General features: G+C 40.6%; 1 protein-coding gene across 1 annotated transcript in view; it reads left to right on the top strand.

Annotated features, from left to right (window-relative positions):
* The first annotated feature begins 2,233 nt into the window (after positions 1-2,233).
* The window catches only part of LOC108717382 (ALK tyrosine kinase receptor), a 142,445-nt gene continuing 135,052 nt past the window's right edge, over positions 2,234-9,626 (top strand). The window contains exon 1 of the mRNA XM_041564217.1: positions 2,234-2,426. The gene's annotated coding sequence lies outside the window, so the exon portion shown is untranslated. The remainder of the gene's footprint in view (positions 2,427-9,626) is intronic.

The following is a 9,626-nucleotide window of genomic DNA, read 5'->3' as shown; positions in this document are numbered from 1 at the left end:
GAGGGATCTGGCAGTTGCAGACCTACGGTCATCCATTCTTCTTTGTATGTTTTGTTTTTAAACAAGGAAATATGGGCACCCTGATTTTTTGCCCTTGTCAGCTTGCTGTCCTTGCACCCTGGGGTGAAACATTTGTAAGTTCCTTGAATGCAGTAAGATCTGCACCTCACTCTGAACCATGCCCTTCATTGCTGGGGCCCCAGGGACCAATGCCCTTTCTAAGCCTTGGCCTTGGGTTTTGCATTATGAAGGCTGCAATGCCTCCTCCCCTGCTGTTATATGGATGGAATGGGCTTTTTTCCTGGAAAAGAATTCATTAAAAAGACACTCTTGGGGTCAGGTGATGGCTGCACCCCATAACTATCTGCACAATATTATCCTGTCAATCAAAGTGTATTTCTGAGAGAGGCAATTCTGGCAGCAAAAGTGTATGATTAATTCAGTGAGGATATATATCCGCTCTTGATGTTTTTATATTGTTTTATTATTCTCATTCGCTCACTAAGTAAGAGATTTCATTTGCAATTCATTGTTATATAGAGATACATCACTGGCCACCTATTGTTCCGTGTGATTGATAATACAGTGTGAATCATTTGATATTAGAACCATCATCCCAACAATTCTTTTTGTAACATAATCTGAATTCAATTGCATTCAGCTGTAATTAGTGCCAACCAGTTTCCTGCTACTGAATGTATCAAGTTCTGGTATATGTTTGATTTATTTTTTATTTTATACATTTATTACACATGTTTTTTGTTAAGCTTCTCTTATCTCAGAGAATCTGCTAATTAATTATTTTGTGGATTAAAAAAAATGCTGTGGTGCTTCTGACACTGGGACAGAATGTTCTGTTATACAGATAGCTAGAATCTCAGCTGCCATAAAGCAGGACAGGACTGCTGCTTACAATGGGGATCAGATAGGATCTGTGCAGCCACTGGGACAGAATGTTCTGTTATACAGATAGCTAGAATCTCAGCTGCCATAAAGCAGGACAGGACTGCTGCTTACAATGGGGATCAGATAGGATCTGTGCAGCCACTGGGACAGAAAGTTCTGTTATACAGATAGCTAGAATCTCAGCCATAAAGCAGGGCAGGACTGTTGCTTACAAGGGAATTAGATATGAATTCCTGCGATTCAACGCCGTCGAATAAATCCGCAAAACCGCGGCAAAAAAAATGTGCGCCGGCGTCCAAATAACGGACACCGGCATCAAAAATGGACACCGGCATCAAAAACGAGACGCCATCGCCATTTAACGAATTTTTTACCATTTCGCGCGAACGGCCCAAATTTCACCCATCACTATTTATTTTAATATCAAAAATGGCTCTTTAAATGGGAAGTAAAGTCTAAAATAGAATAAGGCTAGAATTTGTATTTTGTAATGCTGTATTGTGTATACTAAACATAAACATGAACTTACTGCACCACAAGCCTAATCAAACAAATGATTTATGCTTTCAAAGTTGGCCATAGGGGGTCACCATCTTGTTACTTTGTTATACATCTTTGCAAGACCAAGACTGTGCACATGCTCAGTGTGGTCTGGGCTGCTTAGGGATCGTCATAAATTATCAAAACAGCACAAGTCAAATAATATCTGCCAGAAGCCGATACAGCAAGGCTGATTAATAATCAGAATATACAGACTGCACTGGGTCCTGTGTTGTCATGTAATCTAATGTGGATTTTATAGTTTTTGTATTGTTTAATACAAACTTTCTCCAACTCTGCAGAACCAGTGGCTGCAGCAAAATAATCCTAAAAATAGAATCCCAGTTTATCTGTTTAAATCGGGCTCCATGATCTTTGTCCTTGCAGCTGGAGTTGGAAACAGTAAAGGGGATGTAAAGACAAAAATAAAATCCAATACAAATCTCTACACAGTCACCGACTGCTCTACAGGGAAACAAATAAAGCTGCTTGAGTTCTGCATGGCTGGGAAGTAAGGCGGGGGCTCCCCCTGCTGTACATAAGTATGATTGTTTCCCTGCACAGCAGTTAGGGACCGTCTGACAATTCCTATCTACAGCAGTAAATGAAGGGAGAATTTCACGGAATACAGTCAAGTTTCTTATAAAAACAGTACACATTTTTTAATTAAAGTATATTGGAGATAGGTTTCTTTTTCATTAAAGAAAGTAAAAATTGAATTTTTTTTTTTTTGTCTTTACATGTTCTTTAACTATGAATGTATGTGTATTTTTTGTTGTTTCAGGACATTTTTTGTACTTGAATGGTTCGACAACCCAGAGTCAAGTGCTACGGAGTCCCTGGCTGAAGAGCAGTAGTCGAAATTGTCTAGTGGAAGTCGCTGTCTACACCCAGAAGAATGGGAGATATATTGGCCGAGTTCAGCCTGTCAATAGAACTAGTTATGAGGTCTTGTTTACTCCAAGGCAGAAGAAGGCTGGGTAAGTTTCTTAAAGATTTGAAGAATTGTAAAGTGTTATTGGATAATCCCATACTGAGATACTGCCATATGACATATAAAAGATCACATCGACTAGTCAGGGTGCCTGGGGTTACTGGTTCTGTTGGTAAAATACAGGCTGTAGTGTGAGGGGTTCTCAAATTGTCATGCATTCTCCAAAAAGTTCTGAAATTTTCATGCATTTTCCAAAAAGTTCTCAAATTTTCATGCATTTTCCAAAAAGTTCTCAAATTTTCATGCATTTTCCAAAACGTTTCAAGCAATCTGCAAAAACATACAGCAGTTTTATTGGCTCCTGATGTATTTGACCTTCATATGAGTAAATTAATTGTAACCTGCACCAGTTTAGTGATTGATGAACACGTTGTCTAATGTGAAAGGATAATGTACATGTTGTTACCAATTTATTCTCATCACTTTCCTTTGCACGATTATATGATGAGAAGACGCACAAAGAAAAGCCATTAATGTACATGTATTATATCCAAATTCTCTAATGACCAAACCCTGGGACCTTTGTTTGAAGAATCAGGCAGAGTGACAGCAGCAGAGAATTATGGCCTGCGGGTCCCTCGAATGCTCCATAGATCAATTTATTTTTTTTTTGATAAGTTTAAGACTTCAGTCCTAGAATTAAGGTCTGAATTACGATGGAAATCAACAGACTTCCAGTTAGTTAGCTCGGCACTAAATACCCACTTTACTGCGCACTGTCAGTTTTAACGCAATATCCCGTAAAAAAATTTAAATACATCCGAGTGATTATCACAAAGGTAGCAGATTTATTTGCGCAAGTTCTGCATCCGGCACTGAGTTTACCTACAAATCACAAAGAAATTGTATTTAACTGCTGAATATGGAATGGGGGAATATGCCGATGGCGCGCGTTAGATCCACCGCTCGGACATAAAAGCCCAAATGGGTAAAAGGAAAGTCTTTAGATGCAGAAATGTAATTGATAACTTTGCTAAAGCTTTACAGTTTCCTCTGCTAACAAAGTGCAGAGTGTATATATATATATATATATATATATATATATCCAGGGATACGGCAAACGCTTCCAAGTGGAGAAAAATACTAGAAGGGGGCGAAGCTTTTGGGAAAAAATAATATATTTTTACATATGCGACTCCTGCCCAGATTCACTAAGTAGCGCGAGAGCAGTTCATTGAATGAGTAAGGGACGGTGACAAAGGAGGGCATAGACGGAGGGTGATTTTTTTGTTTGGGGAGGCTAAGTCTAATGTTACATCAACAATTTCTTCACCAGCAATTTTCTACCGGTGAAGAAACAGCCGATTCAGTCCCACATTATAAGCATTAGCAAAAGTTGTACAGATATGGGACCTGTTATCCAGAATGCCCTGGCCCGCTCGCACCCCCTGCTCCCCCGGTAGTTCCGCCACTGCCCTTGTAATGACTCCTTCAAAACCACTTATACAGGATGAGTTGGCACATAGATCAGCTAGGGTTGCCACCTTTTTGGTTTGTGGAAAACAGGCAGGGTGGGGGCGGGGCAGATGATGTCTGGGGGTGGGCCAGTGATGTTAGAGGGAGGGGCAGTGGTGTTGGGGAGGGGCTAATGATGTCAGGGAAGGGGCTGGTGACATAAGGGGTGGGACTGATGACGTGGTGATCATTGATTGGCTGATCACCATTTCATTAATCTCAATGTCCTTTCCGGATTTCCAAATTAGGAACTTTCAGTCACTTTTCACCCGGACAGCCCTTCCAAAAACCGGCTGTCCAGGTGAAATCCAGACAGGTGGCAACCCGAAGTTCAGCTCTTAAGATTTTCAATCTGATTTTTTTTCTAAAGACACTAGTCATCAGCACCCTCTGCCCCTCCCAACCCCCCAGACAAGCTCAAATAGGCACATCGGTAAATCAGAGGATTTTAATATTTTTTTCCTCTACATTTTTATTTTATTTTTTTAGGCAAACAGGCCTCCCCAAGAAAATCTGACTACGCAGGTAGGGCTGAAAGCTAAGAAAAAACAGAAGATTTGTTCTCCTTTAAATCATTAGTTCATTTTAAATAAGGAAGCGCTAAAGGTTTCCATGAAGCTAATGATAAAGAATGGCACATTAACCTGTCTGACCACCATCTCATTTACTGGGGATTGTAGTTCTGGCACAACATTTACACAATCTGGCACAGCCAGGGAGATTAAGTAGCAGATGTTATAGAGAAGCGAAATTAGTATTAATGCAGAATTCGTCAGCAGAAACAAAACATTTAACTATTTTATTAATTAAACTCACTTTCTGCTTCTCATTTTTTCCCCTCTATCATTTGTTTTCTTTTCAGGTAACATTTTCATTTGTGTTTATCAACAGCAGCTTAAAGGGGAAATTTATATCAGAATGTTCAGAAACAGGAGTTATCTTCCTCAAATTTATTTTCTGCCTATTAGATTTATATAATCAAGGGCCTGCCATATTGCTTCATATACATTTGTTTCTAGTTAATATTATCTCTCCCTACTATCCCTGCTATCCCACAGCTACACTCCCTTACCAGAGACTATTATCCACTGTTACTATAGGCACCATCTCTCCCTACTATACCTGCTATCCCACAGTCACACTCCCTTCCCAGAGACTATTATCCACTGTTACTATAGGCACCATCTCTCCCTACTATACCTGCTATCCCACAGTCACATTCCCTTCCCAGAGACTATTATCCACTGTTACTATAGACACCATCTCTCCCTACTATACCTGCTATCCCACAGTCACACTCCCTTCCCAGAGACTATTATCCACTGTTACTATAGGCACCATCTCTCCCTACTATACCTGCTATCCCACAGTCACACTCCCTTCCAGAGACTATTATCCACTGTTACTATAGGCACAATCTCTCCCTACTATACCTGCTATCCCACAGTCACACTCCCTTCCCAGAGACTATTATCCCACTGTTACTATAGACACCATCTCTCCCTACTATACCTGCTATCCCACAGTCACACTCCCTTCCCAGAGACTATTCTCCCACTGTTACTATAGGCACCATCTCTCCCTACTATACCTGCTATCCCACAGTCACACTCCCTTCCCAGAGACTATTCTCCCACTGTTACTATAGGAACCATCTCTCCCTACTATACCTGCTATCCCACAGTCACACTCCCTTCCCAGAGACTATTATCCCACTGTTACTATAGACACCATCTCTCCCTACTATACCTGCTATCCCACAGTCACACTCCCTTCCCAGAGACTATTTGTTAGACTAGTGTGTGTACACTATCAGTTAGCAACAAAAACCTTCACATATACTGTGTTATACTGTTGTTTGTTTCTGCCAGTAGGTGTCAGTGTTCATATTGTTGTGTGTTCATAAAGTTTTATTAACATGTGCATTCTGGGAATAATCTCCATGAGGTGATGTTATATCCTGTCTTCTTCTGCATGTTGTGAGGAGAATAAAGTCTCAACCATGCTTGCAGCATCATACTGGTAAGAGTCCTGACTGTCACTGCAACTCCAGATTACCCAGTTACTCTGCTAACAGGTTATGGGCCCAGATACAGCCTGCAGATAAAAGCTGCTAGATAAAGCCTGCAGATAGAGCTCACAGATACAGCCCACAGATACAGCTAGCAGATACAGCTCCAGCTATACATCTGAATATTGCTGCAGTTACAAGCACAGCACAGGCACCCAGCAATCAGTCAGCAAAAAAAAAAAAAAAAAAATCACAAGCATAAGTGATGGCTGCTAACAGCGCAAAGTTTTCAGTAGCTAATCTGACTAACCAGAACTACCAGTCTTGGAAGTTTAAAATAAAGATGCTGCTTATCAGAGAAGGGACATGGAAGTGTATACAGGAGGCCAGACCAAATCCACCCACAGATGAATGGCTAGAGAAAGATCAGAAGGCACAAAGCACTATTTCTCTCAGCATAGATGATGATCAGATTGTGCATATATGCAAATGTGAAACTGCAAAAGAAATGTGGGAGGAGCTACAGAAAGTGCATGAGAGGGCAAATCTCAGCAATAAACTGTACCTGATTAGAAAGCTGTACCAGACTAAGCTGATGAAAGGCCAGCATATGCAGGATTATATAAGATGCACCTTAGAAATGGTAGAACGCCTGCGAGGAATAGGAGAAGAAATTAAAGACTTTCATGTTGCAGCATTGCTGCTTAGTGGTCTCCCAGAAAGTTATGAGACACTTGTCACAGCACTAGATGCACGCCCAGATGATGAGCTAACACTGGAGTATGTTAAAGGCAAACTTGTGGATGAATATAAGCGGAAACAGAAAGTGCAAATGACAAATCTGTGACAGAAACTGTACTAAAAACTAAGGATCAAACTAAAAATCCTAATATTCAGTGTGAAACTCGTGAATGTTTTGTTTGCAAAAAGCCAGGTCATTTAAAGGCAAACTGCAGAGTCTGGAAAGCTAGAATGAAACAGCAAAAGAGTAAAGTTAACCAACAGCAAGCCAAAAGTGTTAAAGGAGAAATGGAAAACACAGATGCAGAGTGTGCTTTTCACTCCAAAGAGGATGGATCATCAAGCCACAGCTGGTGTATCGACTCCGGAGCTACAAGTCATATGACCAATGATAAGGAATTCTTCACTCAGCTTGATCAAAGCAAAGCCGAAAGAATTGCTACAGCTAATGGGCAGTTCATGGTCTCAGAGGGAGTGGGGGAAGGTTTTCTTCACTGCCCTGTCTCCAAAACAGTCACCAGGAAGATACCTGTCAAAAAATGTCCTATATGTCCCAGCTCTTGAAAGTAACTTGTTGTCTGTGAAAAAGCTAACTAAGCAAGGAAATACAGTTACATTTAAAGGTGATGACTGTGTTATCACTAAAGGGAATCGCATACTCGCAAGAGGAAATATCAGAAATGAACTCTATCAGCTGAACTCTAAGGAAATGGTTAAGGCTGCCAAAGAGGAAAGACATGGTAACTGTATTCACACATGGCACCGTCGCCTTGGGCACAGAAATCCTGAAGCAATTAAAAGGCTAGTTCAGGACCAGCATGCCAGTGGTATAAAAATTGATGCATGTAGTAAGCTATTGAAATGTACTAGCTGCATAAAAGGAAAAATGACAAAGAAACCTTTTCCAAAATCCAGCAACAGCCGAGCTCAACAGCCCTTGGACCTAATTCACACAGATCTATGTGGTCCAATGAAAACTCAGACCCCAGGAAAGAAGAAATATTTTCTACATTTATTGATGATTTCTCAAGGTACACCAGTACTCCACCTGCTGCATAGCAAGGATGAAGTTCCAGAGAAGCTTGAAGAGTATCTTGCTCAAGTAAACAATTAAATTTAGCAAAAATGCCAAAAGCACTCCGTGCAGATAATGGGACTGAGTATACAAGTGGCAAAACACAAGCCATTCTGAGGAAACATGGAATTATGTTTCAGACTACTGTTACCATACAACCCAGAGCAAAAATGGTGTTGCAGAGAGAATGAACCGCACTTTGTGTGAAAGTGGAAGAAGCATGATTTTCGATGCAGACATACCAACCACATATTGGGGAGAAGCAGTTATGACAGCCTGCTATCTCCAAAACCGCTTACCCGGCAAAGCAACAGAAGAAAACTCCATATGAACTATGGAATGGGAAGAAACCAGACCTGAAACACATAAAAATCTTTGGAAGCAAAGCCTATGTACATGTTCCCAAAGAAAAACGTACAAAGTGGGAAGCGTGTGCTGAGGAAGGTATACTTGTTGGTTACAGTGAATCTCAAAAGGGTACAGAATCCTGCACCAAAGCACCAACAAAGTAACAGTCAGCAGGAGTGTGGTTATTGACGAAAACTCTGTATGTCTAAAGTTTCATGACGTGACATCAACTGCAAAAATTCTACAGAAGAGCCCCAATCAGTACTAGAGAGCACTGAGACTGTGGTCAGTGTAAGTGATTCAGAAACTGAAAAGGGAGAAAGTGAAACCTCCACAACTTCAGTCAGAAAGTCTACAAGAAGCAATAAGGGCATCCCAGCTAAACGTTTGTCCTATATGGTTCGTCCAGCACCACAGCCTGAACCAGCATCATGGGAGGAAATGCAAAAGTTGCCTATCCCTGAGAAGCAAAAGTGGATTCAAGCAGCTGAATGAAGAGATGTCTTCACTCAACCAGCTTCAAACTTGGAAACTTACTGAGTTTACCTCAAGGTAACATGCAATTGGATGTAAATGGGTTTTTTAAAGCTAAATGTGATTCTGAAGGTAAAGTCCATAGATACAAGGCAAGATTGGTTGCAAAGGGATTTTCACAAAAGTATGGAGAAGATTATGATGCTACTTTTGCTCCTGTTGCCAAGCAAAGTACTTTTAGAACTTTAAATGCCTATTGCAGCTGTAAAGAATATGATTGTTGAGACATCATGACATCAAAACAGCCTTTCTCAATAGGTGACATATTAGAGGAACTGTACATGACACAAACCAAAAGGTTATGTGAAAGAAGGAGAGGAACATCTTGTGTGTAAGTTAAGCAAATCACTATATGGGCTGAAAGCAATCAGCTAGGGCATGGAACTCAAAGATGAATAAAGTCTTGTTAGATGAAGGCTTCACAAGAAGTAAAGCTGATCCATGTTTATACTGCAAACACACACAGGTGAGGATGGATGTATTTACTACTCTATGTTGATGATTTGATAATTGCTCACAAAGAGTATGAGGAAATTTCAAAGCTCAACAGAACTCTCAACAAGCATTTTGAAACCAAGGACCTAGGAGATGTGACCTACTACCTAGGAATCCATATACAAGAGAGCATGATGGAAGTTTTCTGTTAAATCAAATAACAAAGTTTGTGTTATTCTCAATCAGTTTGGCATGACAGAATGTAAAGGTGTGAGCACACCAATGGACACAGCATACTTTAAAATTGGAAGGAGAAGAAGATCTTCTGCCAAACAATGAAAAATACAGACAAGCAGTGGGGGCACTCTTGTACATTGCCACCACTACACGTCCAGATATATGTGCTGCCATGTCAATTCTTTGCAGATGTGTAAGTAAACCTCGTCAAAGAGACTGGAATGCAATAAAAAGAGTAATGCAATACCTCAGTCAGACCAAAGACTTAAGTTTAAAAATATCTTCAAGTGGTGACCTAGATCTCACAGGATATGTGGACTCAGACTGGGCAGGTGACCCCAGTACTCGCA

This window comes from Xenopus laevis, chromosome 5S (assembly GCF_017654675.1).
Source record: "Xenopus laevis strain J_2021 chromosome 5S, Xenopus_laevis_v10.1, whole genome shotgun sequence".
Lineage (NCBI taxonomy): Eukaryota > Metazoa > Chordata > Amphibia > Anura > Pipidae > Xenopus > Xenopus laevis.
This window is presented reverse-complemented; position numbering and strand designations above follow the sequence as displayed.